This window comes from Bos indicus, chromosome 5, assembly GCF_029378745.1.
Source record: "Bos indicus isolate NIAB-ARS_2022 breed Sahiwal x Tharparkar chromosome 5, NIAB-ARS_B.indTharparkar_mat_pri_1.0, whole genome shotgun sequence".
Lineage (NCBI taxonomy): Eukaryota > Metazoa > Chordata > Mammalia > Artiodactyla > Bovidae > Bos > Bos indicus.
Genome location: NC_091764.1, coordinates 41,802,486 through 41,822,131, shown reverse-complemented (window position 1 = coordinate 41,822,131; position 19,646 = coordinate 41,802,486). Strand labels below are relative to the sequence as shown.

Sequence of the window (19,646 nt, the reverse complement as noted above, 5' to 3'; positions counted from 1 at the left end):
AAATGCAGAACACTGGCAACACCAAATGCTAATGAGAATGTGGAGCAGCAGGAATTTTTGTACATTGCTGATAGGAATGCAAAATGGAACAGACACTTTGGAAGACAGCTTGATGTTTTGTTACAAAATTAAATATACTCTAGCCTTGCAATCCAGCAGTTTTGTTCCTGGTTATTTAACTAAAGGAATTAAAAACTTATATGCACACAAATATTTGTACACAGATGTTTATAGCAGCTTTATTTATAATTGCCAAACTTGAAAACAACCAAGATGTTTTTCAGTAGGTATATGCATAATTAACTATGGTATAGCCAGATGATGGAATATTATTCAGTGCACAAAGAAGTGAGCCATGAAAAGACAAGTAGGAAATTTAAATGCATATAACTAAAGAAAAGAATTCAATTTGAAAAGGCTGCATACTCTATGATTCCAACTATATGACATTCTGGAGATGGCAGAAGTATGGAGATGATAGAAAGATCAGTGATTGCCAGGGATTAAGTGTATGTGTGGTGCGGGAATGAAAGATGGAGAAGAAGGAACACAGAGAATATTTAGGGCAATGAAGATACCCTGTATAACACGGTAATGGTGGATATATGTCTCCACCCTTTTTATATGTTATGCATTATATATTTTACTTTATACATACCACCAAGAGTGAGCCCTAATGTAAATCATGGCCCTTAGGAGATTATGATGTATAAGTTCATCAGCTGTAATAAATGCAACACTCTGGTTGGGGAGACCATTCATATATGGAGGCAGGGAGTATATGAGAAAACTCTGTACCTTAATTTATTTGTGAATATAAAATTCCTCTAAAAATAGAGGAATAAAATAAAATATATATAAAATAAAAAAATTTAAATGCACGACTGAGTTAAGTTCAGAAACAACAAAGAAGTATAAATCTACAGCAGTAAAAAATAATTGGAGATAGCATTTGACCTGGGACTATCTGCTTAACTGATGCTGAAGCTGAAGTTCCAATATTTTGGCTACCTGATGAGAAGAACTGACTTATTCCAAAAGACCCTGATGCTGGGAAAGATTGAAGGCAGGAGGAGAAGGGGACGACAGAGGATGAGATGGTTGGATGGCATCACCGACTCGATGGACATGAGTTTGAGCAAGTGCTGGGAGTTAGTGATGAACAGGGAAGCCTGGTGTGCTGTAGTTAATGGGGTTGCAAAGAGTCAGACAAGACTGAGTGAGCTGATCTGCTTATCAATGTGGATCGAATTTGGGTTTTATTAATAATAAGTCATGTGCATCAGGAACAAGAGACAAAGTCTAAAATAGGAGTATGTATAGCAAGATATCACATAGAAGAAAACTCGCATTGAACCCAGATCTACAAAGAGTGATACCCTCACAGAGTAAATGGGAAAACTCTACCACACATGAGAGTGTGACCATATGATCAAGTTTTGCTTCTGGATTTAGATAGAAGAGAAAAAAATACACCTACCCTGAAATGCCCTAATTGTAAGCCCGAGATCTACCTGTATGGCCCATAAAACTCCAAATCAACAATTTATAAAATCAGATATGTAAGGATTGCAGTACAGAAATTATGAGAAATAGAAGAGAAAATAACTACCTTCATACTTGAACAACTAGGGTATACTTTAAGAAATAGTAAATGGAAATGAAAATAAGAGATCAGGGAAAAAGCCAGAAACTGGCTAATCAGATTTGAAAATGAGCCAAATAGAAGCTCTAGAAATAATTTAACTTGAAAACTCAATAAATAAATCAAATAGTAAATTATGCCTAGCTGAAGAAAAAATGATGGACCTGGAAATTAAATCTAAAAAAGAACACAAATGTAGCACAGAAAGACGAAAGATGAAATAAAGTTAAAGAGATCTTAAAAATATATAAAGAACATGGTGAAAAGACCTTTTATGTTTCATTCTAAGGCCCAGAATGATTAAAGAGAACGAGAAAGTTATGGATTGACTTTTACTTATTTTGCTTATAACCTTTCAGCTTCCTGAATCTTATAATGTGTGACTGTCAATAATTCATGAAAATTATGTTTTTCATCTTTTAAAATATTGCTTATGTTGATAGTGGTCTTTCCTGGTGGCTCAGTTGGTAAAGAATCTGCCTGCTGCAATGAAAGAGACCTGAGCTTGATCCTTGGGTTGGGAAGATCCCTTGGAGAAGGGAAAAGCTACCCACTCCAGTATTTTTGCCTGGAGAATTCCATGGACAGAAGAGCCTGGCAGTCCGTAGGGTCACAAAGAGTCAGACATGACTGAGCAAATTTCAGTTATGATGATAGTAAATATTTTCAGTTTTTATTTGCTTAAAATGTTTTTCTATTTTTCCTTCCTTTTAAAAGAGTGTTTCACTGAGTTAGAGAATTTTAAATTTGCTAATTATTTCTTCTCAACATTTTGAAAATGTCATTTCAATATTTTTTCATAACTAGTATTGCTCTTGGGGCAGCTGTCAATCTAATCGGTTATACCTTTGCAGGTGTGCTGAATTTTATTTCCTCTGTTTTTTAAAGATATTTGAAACACAACTTTATTTTGATTCTAAATGAAAAGGAATGGGAATAACAGTAACAAACAAGACTCCACCACTGAATACTGTGATGTGACTGTAGTAAGGAGGAAACAACTCTTCCAAAGTAGCTCAATAAGCAGTTCTAAAAAATGAAGGTATTTTAGCTGTCACATTCACTCTGAAGCCCTTTCATCTCCTTTAGCATCCCAAAGATTAAGCGCATGTTCTATTTAGCTATACAATAATGTGGCAAATGCTGGACTGCCCATAAAACTAAACTTCTGACTCCAGGCTCCAGCTTCACTTTCTCACAAGTCATCATCTTCATTTGGGAGAGCTGTTTTCTGAGCAACCTCCAGCTCATGCTCATGTGCTGCCAAGACTGGGGCCATGACCATCTTTGGTGGGGCAAGAGCATGCATGGATATGAACTTCAAATTAGTGTCTCTGATCAGTTTTCTAGCAAGCCCGAGGAAGGGTTTTTCAAAGTTGTAGTTACTTTTGACAGAAATGTCATAGTACTGAAAATTCTTCTTTCAGTGGAAGACAGTTGACTTTGCTTTTATCTTTCCATCCTTAATATCCACTTTGCTTCCATACAACACAATGAGGATGTTTGCACATAGTCTTATCACATCACTATGCCAATTAGGCACATTCTTGCAGGTAACTCTCAATGTTACATCAAACATTATAATGGAATACTGAGCTTGGATATAATAGCCATCTCTTAGTTCACCAAATTTTACCTGACCAGTTGTAACCCATATATTGAAGTTAATAGGTCCTCTGATGGAATGGAACACAAGGAGATGAACTTCAGTACCCAAGGTAGCTATTGCATACATTTTTTCAAATTCACCAGTCTGATGCTGCTTCATGAATGTAGTTATTCCAGTACCACCATCATCAATCAATACAAGCTTGAGCTGAACTTGGGGTTCTCCTTGGGCAGCCTTTGTGATGTTACTTCCATACCCATCTCTCTTTCCTGTATGTTTAATATCATCTGTTTGGTATTCTACAGAAATTCAATAAAGAAATTTGGGGGAGGGAAATAATCCCACATATCCCAAAGATTCAAGAGGAATGATGAACAAAGAAAAAAAGTAAATATAATTAAAGCTAAAAATATATAAAATGTATAATTATTGGCATAGGAACCAAATAATTATTGGCAGACAGGGCAGGAGATGTTACGAACCCCACTCTTGCAGAGAGGCTTGGCAGATGCCTCCATAGCTAGAGCTTGCATAGGAACTTGGAATGTTAGGTACATGAATCAAGATAAATTGGAAGTGGTCAAACAGGAGATGGCAAGAGTGAACATCGACATTTTAGGAATCAGTGAACTAAAATGGCCAGAATGAGTGAATTTAATTCAGATGAACATTTTACCTACTACTGTGCACAAGAATCCTGTAGAAGAAATAGAATAGCCCTCATAGTAAACAAAAAAGTCCAAAATGCAGTACTTGGGTGCAATCTCAAAAACAACAGAATGATCTCTGTTCATTTCCAAGACAAACTATTCAATATCACAGTAATTCAAGTCTATTCCCCAATCACTAATGCTGAAGAAGCTGAAGTTGAATGGTTCTATGAAGACCTACAAGACCTCCTACTAAGGGGAGGAGCCAAGATGGCGGAGGAGTAGGACAGGGAGAACACTTTCTCTCCCACAAATTCATCAAAAGAGCATTTAAACGTCGAGTAAATTCCACAAAACAACTTCTGAATGCCGGCAGAGGACATCAGGCACCCAGAAAAGCAACCCAACTCTTCGAAAGGAGGTAGGAAAAAATATTAAAGACAAAAAAAGAGACAAAAGAGGGAGGGATGGAGTTCCGTCCCAGGAAGGGAGTCTTAAAAAGAGAGAAGTTTCCAAACACCAGGAAACCTTCTCACTGCCGAATCCGTGCCGAGCTTTGGAAGCACAGAGGGCAACATAACAGGGAGAAAAAATAAATAAACAATTAAAACTCGCAGATTGCGAGCCCTACGGTAACTCCCCCAGCGGAGAAGCAGCGCAGACGCCTGCACACGCCACTAGCAAGCAGGGGCTGGGCAGGGAGGTGCAGCGCAGGCTGAGAGTAAGAATCTGGCCTGAATACCCTGAGCGCTATCTGAGCAAAATAATTTGGGCTAGCAAACCAGACTGTGGGATATCTACCACGAGAAAAGCCAGCCCTAACCTAAGACACCGCCAGCCTGCGCACGGAACAAAGGACTGAACAGAGATAGCCGGCTGCAGACCATCCCCCTCCGGTGACAGGCAGCCAGAGCCGGAAGGGGGCAATCGCAGCCCCAGAGAGACATTATCTATAAAACTGTAAGCAGGCTTCTTTGCTAACTAAAACTTATTGGGGGTCTGGACGGTCAACATCTGCCTGAGAAGGTGCACCGGTTTTATACCCAGATAACCGAGTGGCGGGGAGGCGATAAGTCGCAGCATTGGCGCTCGCCAAACACCTCATCACCTGAGCTGCTCGGACCTGGGAAGAGCACAAAACACAGGCCCAACTGCGTCTGCGCCTCTGAGGACTACCCGAGTGCCTGAACCTGAGCGGCATAGACCTGGGAGTTGCATGCAACCCAGGGCCGGCCTCGGATTGTTCCCGGCGGAACAACCTAGAGCCCAAGCAGTGTGGGCAGGGAGGCTACACGCGCCGTGAGCGGGGGCAGACCCAGTGTGGCTGAGGCACTGCGAACGCACGCCGGTGTCATTTGTTTGCAGCATCCCTCCCTCCCTCCCCACAGCGCGACTGAACAAAGAGAAGAAATACAGCTCCACCCACCAGAACACCGACACAAGCTTCCCTAACCAGGAAACCTTGACAAGCCACCTGTACAAATCCACACACAGTGAGGAAACACCACAATAAGGAGAACTCCACAAACTGCCAGAATACAGAAAGGACACCCCAAACTCAAAAATTTAAACAAGATGAAGAGACAGAGGAATACCCAGCAGAGAAAGGAACAGGATAAATACCCACCAAACCAAACCAAAGAGGAAGAGATAGGGAATCTACCTGATAAAGAATTCTGAATAATGATAGTGAAATTGATCCAAAATCTTAAAATTAAAATGGAATCACAGATAAATAGCCTGGAGACGAGGATTGAGAAGATGCAAGAAAGGTTTAACAAGGACCTAAAAGAAATAAAAAAGAGTCAATATATAATGAATAATGCAATAAATGAGATCAAAAACACTCTGGAGGCAACAAATAGTAGAATAACAGAGGCAGAAGATAGGATTAGTGAATTAGAAGATAGAATGGTAGAAATAAATGAATCAGAGAGGATAAAAGAAAAACGAATTAAAAGAAATGAGGACAATCTCAGAGACCTCCAGGACAATATTAAATGCTACAACATTCGAATCATAGGGGTTCCAGAAGAAGAAGACAAAAAGAAAGACCATTAGAAAATACTTGAGGAGATAATAGTTGAAAACTTCCCTAAAATGGGGTAGGAAATAATCACCCAAGTCCAAGAAACCCAGAGAGTCCCAAACAGGATAAACCCAAGGAGAAACACCCCAAGACACATATTAATCAAATTAACAAAGATCAAACACAAAAAAACAAAGTTTAAAAGCAGCAAGGGAAAAACAACAAATAACACACAAGGGAATTCCCATAAGGATAACAGCTGATCTTTCAATAGAAACTCTTCAAGCCAGGAGGGAATGGCAAGACAAACTTAAAATGATGAAAGAAAATAACCTACAGCCCAGATTATTGTACCCAGCAAGGATCTCATTCAAGTATGAAGGAGAAATCAAAAGCTTTTCAGACAAGCAAAAGCTGAGAGAATTCTGCACCACCAAACCAGCTCTCCAACAAATTCTAAAGGATATTCTCTAGACAGGAAACACAAAAACAGTGTATAAACTCGAACCCAAAACAATAAAGTAAATGGCAACGGGATCATACTTATCAATAATTACCTTAAATGTAAATGGGTTGAATGCCCCAACCAAAAGACAAAGACTGGCTGAATGGATACAAAAACAAGACCCCTACATATGTTGTGTACAAGAGACCCACCTCAAGACAGGGGACACATACTGACTGAAAGTGAAGGCCTGGAAAAAGATTTTCCATGCAAATAGGGACCAAAAGAAAGCAGGAGTAGCAATACTCCTATCAGATAAAATAGACTTTAAAACAAAGGCTGTGAAAAGAGACAAAGAAGGTCACTACATAATGATTAAAGGATCAATCCAAGAAGAAGATATAACAATTATAAATATATATGCACCCAACATGGGAGCACCGCAGTATGTAAGACAAATGTTAACAAGTATGAAAGGAGAAATTAACAATAACACAATAATAGTGGGAGACTTTAATACCCCACTCACACCTATGGATAGATCAACTAAACAGAAGATTAACAAGGAAACACAAACGTTAAACGATACAATAGACCAGTTAGACCTAATTGATATCTATAGGACATTTCATCCCAAAACAATGAATTTCACCTTTTTCTCAAGCGCACATGGAACCTTCTCCAGGATAGATCACATCCTGGGCCATAAAGCTAGCCTTGGTAAATTCAAAAAAATAGAAATCATTCCAAGCATCTTTTCTGACCACAATGCAGTAAGATTAGATCTCAATTACAGGAGAAAAACTATTAAAAATTCCAACATATGGAGGCTGAACAACAAGCTGCTGAATAACCCACAAATCACAGAAGAAATAAAAAAAGAAATAAAAATTTTCATAGAAACGAATGAAAATGAAAACACAACAACCCAAAACCTGTGGGACACTGTAAAAGCAGTCCTAAGGGGAAAGTTCATAGCAATACAGGCACACCTCAAGAAACAAGAAAAAAGTCAAATAGATAACCTAACGGTACACCTAAAGCAACTAGAAAAGGAAGAAATGAAGCACCCCAGGGTTAGTAGAAGGAAAGAAATCTTAAAAATTAGAGCAGAAATAAATGCAAAAGAAACAAAAGAGACCATAGCAAAAATCAATAAAGACAAAAGCTGGTTCTTTGAAAGGATAAATAAAATTGACAAACCATTAGCCAGACTCATCAAGAAACAAAGGGAGAAAAATCAAATCAATAAAATTAGAAACAAAAATGGAGAGATCACAACAGACAACACAGAAAGACAAAGGATCATAATAGACTACTATCAACAATTATATGCTAATAAAATGGACAATGTGGAAGAAATGGACAAATTCTTAGAAAAGTACAACTTTCCAAAACTCGACCAGGAAGAAATAGAAAATCTTAACAGACCCATCACAAGCACAGAAATTGAAACTGTAATCAAAAATCTTCCACCAAACAAAAGCCCCGGTACAGACGGCTTCACAGCTGAATTCTACCAAAAATTTAGAGAAGAGCTAACACCTATCCTGCTCAAACTCTTCCAGAAAATTGCAGAGGAAGGTAAATTTCCAAACTCATTCTATGAGGCCACCATCACCCTAATACCAAAACCTGACAAAGATCCCACAAAAAAAGGAAACTACAGGCCAATATCACTGATGAACATAGATGCAAAAATCCTTAACAAAATTCTAGCAATCAGAATCCAACAACACATTAAAAAGATCATACACCATGACCAAGTGGGCTTTATCCCAGGGATGCAAGGATTCTTCAATATCCGCAAATCAATCAATGTAATACACCACATTAACAAATTGAAAAATAAAAACCATATGATTATCTCAATAGATGCAGAGAAAGCCTTTGACAAAATTCAACACCCATTTATGATAAAAACTCTCCAGAAAGCAGGAATAGAAGGAACATACCTCAACATAATAAAAGCTATATATGACAATCCCACAGCAAACATTATCCTCAATGGTGAAAAATTGAAAGCATTTCCTCTAAAGTCAGGAACAAGACAAGGGTGCCCACTTTCACCATTACTATTCAACATAGTTTTGGAAGTTTTGGCCACAGCAATCAGAGCAGAAAAAGAAACAAAAGGAATCCAAATTGGAAAAGAAGAAGTAAAACTCTCACTGTTTGCAGATGACATGATCCTCTACATAGAAAACCCTAAAGACTCCACCAGAAAATTACTAGAAATAATCAATGACTATAGTAAAGTTGCAGGATATAAAATCAACACACAGAAATCCCTTGCATTCCTATACACTAATAATGAGAAAACAGAAAGAGAAATTAAGGAAACAATTCCATTCACCATTGCAATGGAAAGAATAAAATACTTAGGAATATATCTACCTAAAGAAACTAAAGACCTATATATAGAAAACTATAAAACACTGGTGAAAGAAATCAAAGAGGACACTAACAGATGGAGAAATATACCATGTTCATGGATTGGAAGAATCAATATAGTGAAAATGAGTATACTACCCAAAGTAATTTATAGATTCAATGCAATCCCTATCAAGCTACCAACAGTATTCTTCACAGAGCTAGAACAAATAATTTCACAATTTGTATGGAAATACAAAAAACCTCGAATAGCCAAAGCAATCTTGAGAAAGAAAAATGGAACTGGAGGAATCAGCCTACCTGACTTCAGGCTCTACTACAAAGCCACAGTTATCAAGACAGTATGGTACTGGCACAAAGACAGAAATATAGATCCATGGAACAAAATAGAAAGCCCAGAGATAAATCCATGCACATATGGACACCTTATCTTTGACAAAGGAGGCAAGAATATACAATGGATTAAAGACAATCTCTTTAACAAGTGGTGCTGGGAAAACTGGTCAACCACTTGTAAAAGAATGAAACTAGAACACTTTCTAACACCATACACAAAAATTAACTCAAAATGGATTAAAGATCTAATTGTAAGACCAGAAACTATAAAACTCCTAGAGGAGAACATAGGCAAAACACTCTCTGACATATATTACAGCAGGATCCTTTATGACCCACCTCCCAGAATATTGGAAATAAAAGCAAAAATAAACAAATGGGACCTAATTAACCTTAAAAGCTTCTGCACATCAAAGGAAACTATCAGCAAGGTGAAAAGACAGCCTTCAGAATGGGAGAAAATAGTAGCAAATGAAGCAACTGACAAACAACTAATCTCAAAAATATACAAGCAATTCGTACAGCTCAACTCCAGAAAAATAAATGACCCAATCAAAAAATGGGCCAAAGAACTAAATAGACATTTCTCCAAAGAAGACATACAGGTGGCTAACAAACACATGACAAGATGCTCAACATCACTCATTATCAGAGAAATGCAAATCAAAACCACTATGAGGTACCATTTCACACCAGTCAGAATGGCTGCGATCCAAAAGTCTACAAATAATAAATGCTGGAGAGGGTGTGGAGAAAAGGGAACCCTCTTACACTGTTGGTGGGAATGCAACCTAGTACAGCCACTATGGAGAACAGTGTGGAGATTCCTTAAAAAACTGGAAATAGAACTGCCTTCTGATCCAGCAATCCCACTGCTGGGCATACACACTGAGGAAACCAGAAGGGAAAGAGACACGTGTACCCCAATGTTCATCGCAGCACTGTTTATAATAGCCAGGGCATGGAAGCAACCTAGATGCCCATCAGCAGATGAATGGATAAGAAAGCAGTGGTACATATACACAATGGAGTATTACTCAGCCATTAAAATGAATACATTTGAATCAGTTCTAACTAGAGCCTATTATACAGAGTGAAGTAAGCCAGAAGGAAAAACATCAATACAGTATACTAACGCATATATATGGAATTTAGAAAGATGGTAACAATAACCCGGTGTACGAGACAGCAAAAGAGACACTCATGTATAGAACAGTCTTATGGACTCTGTGGGAGAGGGAGAGGGTGGGAATATTTGGGAGAATGACATTGAAACACGTAAAATATCATGTAAGAAACGAGATGCCAGTCCAGGTTCAATGCATGATACTGGATGCTGGGGCTAGTGCACTGGGATGACCCAGAGGGATGGTATGGGGAGGGAGGAGGGAGGAGGGTTCAGGATGGGGAACACATGTATACCTGTGGCGGATTCATTTTGATATTTGGCAAAACTAATACAATTATATAAAGTTTAAAAATAAAATACAATTTAAAGACCTCCTACTAGCACCAAAAAAAACTAGTACCAAAAAAAAAAAAATAATAATAATAATAAATAAAATAAAAAGATGTTCTCTTCATTATAGGGGACTGGAATGTGAAAGTAGGAAGTCAAGAGATACCTGGAATAACAGGCAAGTTTGGCCTTGGAGTACAAAAGGAAGAAGGGCAAAAGCTAACAGAGTTTTGCCAAGAGAATGCACTGGTCATAGCAAACACCCTCTTCCAACAACACAAGAAGACTCTACACAAAGACCTCATCAAATAAATTCCAAAATCAGTTTCATTATGTTCTTTGCAGCCGAAATGGAGAAGCTCTATACAGTCAGCAAAAACAAGGCTGGGAGCTGACTGTGGCTCAGATCATGAACTCCTTATTGCAAAATTCAGACTTAAATTGAAGAAAGTGGGGAAAACCACTAGGCCATAGGTGTATGACCTAAATCAAATCCCTTACGATTATACAGTGGAAGTAACAAATAGATTTAAGAAATTAGATTTGATAGAGTGCCTGAAGAATTATGGATAGAGGTTTGTGACATTGTATAAGAGGACATGAATAAAACCATCCCCAAGGTAAAAAAAAAAAGGCAAAATGGTTGTCTAAGGAGGCCTTACAAATAGTTGAGAAAAGAAGAGAAGCTAAAGACAAAGGAGAAAAGAGGGATATACCCATCTTAATGCAGAGTCCCAAAGAAGAGCAAGGAGAGTTAAGAAAGCTTCCTCAGTGATCAATGCAAAGAAATAGAGGAAAACAATAGAATGGGAAAGACTAGAGATCTCCTCAAAAAAATTAGAGATACCAAGGGAACATACCGTGCAAAGATGGGCACCATAAAGGACAGAAACAGTATGGACCTAACAGAAGCAGAAATTAAGAAGAGGTGGCAAGAATACTCAGAAGAATTATACAAAAAAGATCTTAATGTCCCAGATAACCTTGATGGTGTGATGACTCACCTAGAGCCAGAGATCTTGGAGTGTAAAGTCAAGTGGCTTTAGGAAGCATCACTATGAAAAAAGCTCATGGAAGTGATGAAATTCCAGCTGAGCTATTTCAAATTCAAAAAGATGCTGCTGCCAAAGTACAGCATTCAATGTGCCAGCACATATGGAAAACCCAGCTGTGGCTACAGGACTGGAAAAGGTCAGTTTTCCTTCCAATTCTAAAGAAAGGCAATGCCAGAGGATGTTCAGACTGCCAAAAAATTTCACTCATTTCACATGCTAGCAAAGTAAGGCTCAAAATTCTCCAAGCTAGTTTTCAACAGTACATAAACCTAGAACCTCCAGATGTTCAAGCTGAATTTAGAAAAAGCAAAGGAATCAGAGCTCAAATTGGCAACATCTGTTGGATCATAGAAAAAGCAAAAGAATTCCAGAAAAACATCTCCTTCTGCTTCATTGATTACACTAAAGCCTTTGACTCTGTGGATCACAACAAACCATAAAAAAATCCTTAAAGAGATGGGAATATCAGACCACCTTACCTGCCTCCTGAGAAACCTATATGCAGGTCAAGAAGCAATAGTTAGAAACCAGATATGGAACAATGGACTGGTTCAAAAGTGGGAAAGGAGTACAACAAGGCTGTATATTGTCACCCTGTTTATTTAGCTTATATGCAGAGCACATCATGCAGAATGCTAGGCTGGATGAAGCACAAGCTGGAATCAATATTGCCAGGAGAAATATCAGTAACCTCAGATATGCAGATGATACCACCCTTTATGGCAGAAAGCAAAGAGGAACTAAACAGCTTCTTGATGAAAGGGAAAGAAGAGAGTGAAAAAGCTGGCTTAAAATTCAACATTTGAAAAACTAAGATCATGGCATCTGGTCCCATCACTTCATGACAAATAGTTGGGGAAACAATGGAAACAGTGAGAGACTATTTTTTTGGGTTCCAAGATCACTGCAGATGGCGACTGCAGCCATGAAATTAAAAGACGCTTGATCCTTGGAGGAATGCTATGACAAACCTAGACAATGTATTAAAAAAGCAGAGACAATGCTCTGCTTGCAAAGGTCCATCTAGTCAAAGCTATATTTTTTCCAGTAGTCATGTTTGAACGTGAGTGTTGGACAATAAAAAAGGTTGAATGCCAATGAATTGATGCCTTTGTGCTGTGGTGTTGGAGAAGACTCTTGAAAGTCCCTTGGACAGCAATGAGATCAAATCAGTCAATCCTAAAGGAAATCAGTCCTGAATATTCATTAGAAGAACTGAAGCTGAGACTCCAATACTTTGACCACCTGATGTGAGGAGCCGATTCATGCAAAAAGACCCTGATGTTGGGAAAGATTGAAGGCAGGAGGAGGAGGGGAGTACAGAGGATGAGATGGTTAAATGGTATCTCTGATTCAATGGACATGAGTTTGAGCAATCTCTAGGAGATGGTGAAGGACAAGGAAGCCTGGTGTGCTGCACTCCACAGGGTCACAAAGTGTCAGACACGACTGAGTGACTGAACAATAACAAATGATTTTTGGCATTTCATAAAACAAAGATAGAACTAAATTCTTATGCACCATTCTCTAATTATGATACAATTATGTTGAAAATAATGGTAAAATATAATTAAAATCATTTCAAACTTTTAGAAAGAGAAAAAGATAGGTTTATAAAAATGTGGAAATATATTTAAAACAGAAAAATAATATAAATATTGCCTGTCAGAATCTGTGGAGGTAAACTTACAACCTTAAATTATTAAAATAAAGTTGAAAATTGATGAAATAAGCATTTCAATAAGCATTTCTATTTAACAAATTAGAAAAAGAACAACACAATGACCTCAAAGTGAAATAAATTATATAATATAGGAAAAAGCAGACATACACAAAAATAGAAAACAATATAAAGAGTATAAACAAAAGATTGGAGTGATTAATACAATTGACAAACTCTAATGAAAAACAAAAAATATCACAATTGAAAAATAATAGGAATGAATAAATGAATAATAAAAACATCAGGGGAGGAGCTAAGATGGCGGAGGAGTAGGACGGGGAGAACACCTTCTCCCCAACAAATTCATTAAAAGAACATTTAAACACCGAGTAAATTCCACAAAACAACTTCTGAATGCTGGCAGAGGACATCAGGCACCCAGAAAAGCAACCCAAGTCTTCGAAAGGAGGTAGGAAAAAATATAAAAGACAAAAAAAGGGACAAAAGAGGGAGGGACGGAGTTCCATCCCGGAAAGGGAGTCTTAAGAAGAGAGAAGTTTCCAAACACCAGGAAACCTTCTCACTGCCGAATCTGTGCCGAGCCTTGGAAGTACAGAGGGCAACATAACAGGGAGGAAAAATAAATAAACAATTAAAACCCGCAGATTGCGAGCCCTATGGTAACTCCCCCAGAGGACTATGGTAACTCCCCCAGAGGAGAAGCAGCGCAGACGCCTGCACACGCCACTAGCAAGCGGGGGCTGGGCAGGGAGGTGCGGCACGGGCTGCATCGCTTAGAGTAAGGATCTGGCCTGAATACCCTGAGCGCTATCTGAGCAAAATAATTTGGGCTAGCAAACCAGACTGTGGGATATCTACCACGAGAAAAGCCAGCCCTAACCTAAGACACCGCCAGCCTGCACACGGAACAAAGGACTGAACAGAGATAGCCGGCTGCAGACCATCCCCCTCCGGTGACAGGCAGCCAGAGCCGGAAGGGGGCAATCGCAGCTCCAGAGAGACATTATCTATAAAACTGTAAGCAGGCTTCTTTGCTAACTAAACTTCTTGGGGGTCTGGACGGTCAACATCCACCTGAGAAGGTGCGACGGTTGTACACCTAGATAACTGAGCGGTGGGGAGGTGATAAGTCGCAGCAATCGTGCTTGCTAAACACCTCATCACCTGAGCTGCTCGGACCTGGGAAGGGCACAAAACACAGGCCCAACCGAGTCTGCGCCTCTGAGGACTACCTGAGTGCCTGAACCTGAGCGGCTTGGACCTGGGAGGTGCAAGCAGCCCAGGGCCAGCCACGAATGGTTCCCGGTGGAGCAACCTAGAGCCTGAGCAGTGTGGGCAGGGAGGCTATACACGCTGTGAGCGGGGGCAGACCCAGTGTGGCTGAGGCACTGCAAGCACACGCCAGTGTTATTTGTTTGAAGCGTCCCTCCCTCCCCACAGCGTGACTGAACAAATGAGCCTAAAAAAAAAAAAAAAAAGTGTCCACCACCGTCCCCTTTGTGTCAGGGTGGAAACCAGACACTGAAGAGACCAGCAAACAGAAGAAGCTATAACAGAGGGAACTGCCTTGGAAGCTACAGGCAATAGATTAAAACCCTGTGGTTAGTACCGACTACATAGGAAGGGGCCTATAGATCTTGAGAAATGTAAGTCAGACCAAGGAACTAGCCGAAAATAAGCTAACCCCACAATACCCACAACAAAACCAGAGAAAGTCCTAGATATGTTTTTACTATTTTTATGATCATTCTTTCTTTCTTTCTTTTTAATTAAAAAAAATTTTTAAGTCCTTTATTATTCCTTTTATTTTCACTTTTATAACCTATTACTTTGCAAAAAAAACCACAAAACCCTATTTTTTTAAAGCAAACTTCATATATATATTTTTTATAATTTTTGTGACCTTGTTTTTTTTTTTCTTCTTCTTTTCTTTAACATTGTATTTTTGAAATTCCAATCTCTAGATTTTTAATTTCAGCCTTTTGGTATTTGTTATCAATTTTGTACCTCTATTTTTTTTTTCATATTTTTTCTGACTTTTTTTCCCTCTCTCTTTCTTTCTCTTCTTCTTTTATATAACATTGGATATCTGAAATTCCAAACTGTACTCTAGATATTTAATTTACGCTTTTTGGTATTTGTTATCAATTTTGTACCTATATTTTCTTTATAATTTGTGCAACTTTGTTTGTTTGTTTTTCTCTCTTTCTTTTTCTTCTTCTTTTTTTTAACATTGTATTTTTGAAATTCCAAACTCTACTCTAGATTTTTAACTTTTGCTTTATGGTATTTGTTATCAATTTTGTAACTATATTTTCTTTATAATTTGTATGACTTTGTTTTTTTTTTTTTTTCTCTCTTTCTTTTCCTTCTTCTTTTCTTTAACATTGTATTTTTGAAAATCCAAACTCTACTCTAGATTTTTAATTTTTGCTTTTATGTATTTGTTACCAATTTTGTACCTTTAAGAACCCAATCTTCAGTACCCATTTTTCACTAGGGAGTGAGATTACTGGGTTGACTGCTCTCTCTCCCTTTGGACTCTCCTTTTTCTCCACCAGATCACCTGTGTCTCCTCCCTAACCCCTCTCTACTCTACCCAACTCTGTGAATTTCTGTGTGTTCCAGATGGTGGAGAACACTTAGGGAACTGATTACTGGCTGGATCTGTCTCCCTCCTTTTCATTCCCCCCTTTTATCCTCCTGGCCACCTGTCTCCTTCCTCCTTCTCTTCTCTGTATAACTCCATGAACATATCTGAGCAGTCCAGTTGTAGAGTGCACATAAGGAAGTGATTACTGGCTAGCCCACTCTCTCCTCTATTGATTCCACCTCATCTCATTCTGGTCACCTCTAACCCCCTCTTCCCTCTTCTCTTCTCCATGTAACGCTGTGAACCTCTCTGGGTGACCCTCACAGTGGAGAAACTTTTCATCTTTAACCTAGATGTTTTATCAATGGTGCTGTATAGAAGGAGAAGTTTTGAAACTACTGTAAAAATAAGACCGATAACTGGAAGCAGGAGGCTTAAGTCCAAACCCTGACTCCAGGCAACTCCTGACTCCAGGGAACATTAATTGACAGGAGCTCATCCAGTGCCTCCATACCTACACTGAAACCAAGCACCACACAAGGGCCAACAAGTTTCAGGGCAAGACATACCAAGCAAATTCTCTAGCAACACAGGAAAAAAGCCCTGAGCTCCAAGATACAGGCTGCCCAAAGTCACCTCAAAACCATAGACATCTCACAACTCACTACTGGACACTTCATTGCACTCCAGAGAGAAGAAATACAGCTCCACCCACCAGAACACCGATACAAGCTTCCCTAACCAAGAAACCTTGACAAGCCACTTGTACAAACCCACACACAGCGAGGAAACGCCACAATAAAGAGAACTCCACAAACTGCCAGAATATACAAAGGACACCCCAAACTCAGCAATTTAAACAAGATGAAGAGACAGAGGAATACCCAGCAGATAAAGGAACAGGATAAATGCCCACCAAACCAAACAAAAGAGGAAGAGATAGGGAATCTACCTGATAAAGAATTCCAAATAATGATAGTGAAATTGATCCAAAATCTTGAAATCAAAATGTAAACACAGATAAATAGCCTGGAGACGAGGATTGAGAAGATGCAAGAAAGGTTTAACAAGGACCTAGAAGAAATTAAAAAGAGCCAATATATAATGAATAATGCAATAAATGAAATCAAAAACACTCTGGAGGCAACAAATAGTAGAATAATAGAGGCAGAAGATAGGATTAGTGAATTAGAATGGTAGAAATAAATGAATCAGAGAGGAAAAAAGAAAAATGAATTAAAAGAAATGAGGACAATCTCAGAGACCTCCAGGACAATATTAAACGCTACATCATTCGAATCATAGGGGTCCCAGAAGAAGAAGACAAAAGAAAGATCATGAGAAAATACTTGAGGAGATAATAGCTGAAAACTTCCCTAAAATGGGGAAGGAAATAATCACTCAAGTCCAAGAAACCCAGAGAGTCCCAAACAGGATAAACCCAAGGAGAAACACCCCAAGACACATATTAATCAAATTAACAAAGATCAAACACAAAAAACAAATTTTAAAAGCAGCAAGGGAAAAACAACAAATAACACACAAGGGAATTCCCATAAGGATAACAGCTGATCTTTCAATAGAAATTCTTCAAGCCAGGAGGGAATGGCAAGACATACTTAAAGTGATGAAAGAAAATAACCTGAAGCCCAGATTACTGTACCCAGCAAGGATCTCATTCAAATATGAAGGAGAAATCAAAAGCTTTGCAGACAAGCAAAAGCTGAGAGAATTCAGCACCACCAAACCAGCTCTCCAACAAATACTAAAGGATATTCTCTAGACAGGAAACACAAAAACGGTGTATAAGTTCAAACCCAAAACAATAAAGTAAATGGCAATGGGATCATACTTATTAATAATTACCTTAAATGTAAATGGGTTGAATGCCCCAACCAAAAGACAAAGACTGGCTGAATGGATACAAAAACAAGACCCCTACATATGTTGTGTACAAGAGACCCACCTCAAGACAGGGGACACATACTGACTGAAAGTGAAGGCCTGGAAAAAGATTTTCCATGCAAATAGGGACCAAAAGAAAGCAGGAGTAGCAATACTCCTATCAGATAAAATAGACTTTAAAACAAAGGCTGTGAAAAGAGACAAAGACGGTCACTACATAATGATCAAAGGATCAACCCAAGAAGAAGATATAACAATTATAAATATATATGCACCCAACATGGGAGCGCCGCAATATGTAAGACAAATGCTAACAAGTATGAAAGGAGAAATTAACAATAACACAATAATAGTGGGAGACTTTAATACCCCACTCACACCTATGGATAGATCAACTAAACAGAAGATTAACAAGGAAGCACAAACTTTAAATGATGCAATAGACCAGTTAGACCTAATTGATATCTATAGGACATTTCATCCCAAAACAATGAAATTCACCTTTTTCTCAAGTGCACATGGAAACTTCTCCAGGATAGATCACATCCTAGGCCATAAATCTAGCCTTGGTAAATTCAAAAAAATAGAAATCATTCCAAGCATCTTTTCTGACCACAATGCAGTAAGATTAGATCTCAATTACAGGAGAAAAACTATTAAAAATTCCAACATATGGAGGCTGAACAACAAGCTGCTGAATAACCCACAAATCACAGAAGAAATAAAAAAAGAAATAAAAATTTTCATAGAAACGAATGAAAATGAAAACACAACAACCCAAAACCTGTGGGACACTGTAAAAGCAGTCCTAAGGGGAAAGTTCATAGCAATACAGGCACACCTCAAGAAACAAGAAAAAAGTCAAATAAATAACCTAACTGTACACCTAAAGCAACTAGAAAAGGAAGAAATGAAGCACCCCAGGGTTAGTAGAAGGAAAGAAAGCTTAAAAATTAGGGCAGAAATAAATGCTATAGAAACAAAAGACACCATAGCAAAAATCAATAAAGACAAAAGCTGGTTCTTTGAAAGGATAAATAAAATTGACAAACCATTAGCCAGACTCATCAAGAAACAAAGGGAGAAAAATCAAATCAATAAAGTTAGAAATGAAAATGGAGAGATCACAACAGACAACACAGAAATACAAAGGATCGTAAGAGACTACTATCAACAATTATATGCCAATAAAATGGACAATGTGGAAGAAATGGACAAATTCTTAGAAAAGTACAACTTTCCAAAATTGAACCAGGAAGAAATAGAAAATCTTAACAGACCCATCACAAGCACGGAAATTGAAACTGTAATAAAAAATCTTCCAGCAAACAAAAGCCCAGGTCCAGACGGCTTCACAGCTGAATTCTACCAAAAATTTAGAGAAGACCTAACACCTATCCTACTCAAACTCTTCCAGAAAATTGCAGAGGAAGGTAAACTTCCACACTCATTTATGAGGCCACCATCACCCTAATGCCAAAACCTAACAAAGATCCCACAAAAAAAGAAAACTACAGGCCAATATCACTGATGAACATAGATGCAAAAATCCTTAACAAAATTCTAGCATTAAGAATCCAACAATGCATTAAAAAGATCATACACCATGACCAAGTGGGCTTTATCCCAGGGATGCAAGGATTCTTCAATATCCGCAAATCAATCAATGTAATACACCACATTAACAAATTGAAAAATAAAAAACATATGATTATCTAAATAGATGCAGAGGAAGCCTTGACAAAATTCAACATCCATTTATGATAAAAACTCTCCAGAAGCAGGAATAGAAGGAACATCAGATCAGATCAGTCGCTCAGTCGTGTCCGACTCTTTGCGACC

The 19,646-nt window shown here is 38.3% G+C and overlaps 1 pseudogene; it reads right to left on the bottom strand.

Annotated features, from left to right (window-relative positions):
* Positions 1 to 2,840: 2,840 nt before the first annotated feature.
* On the bottom strand, positions 2,841 to 3,224 carry LOC109558394 (GTP-binding nuclear protein Ran-like; annotated as a pseudogene).
* Between the last annotated feature and the right edge of the window lie 16,422 nt (positions 3,225 to 19,646).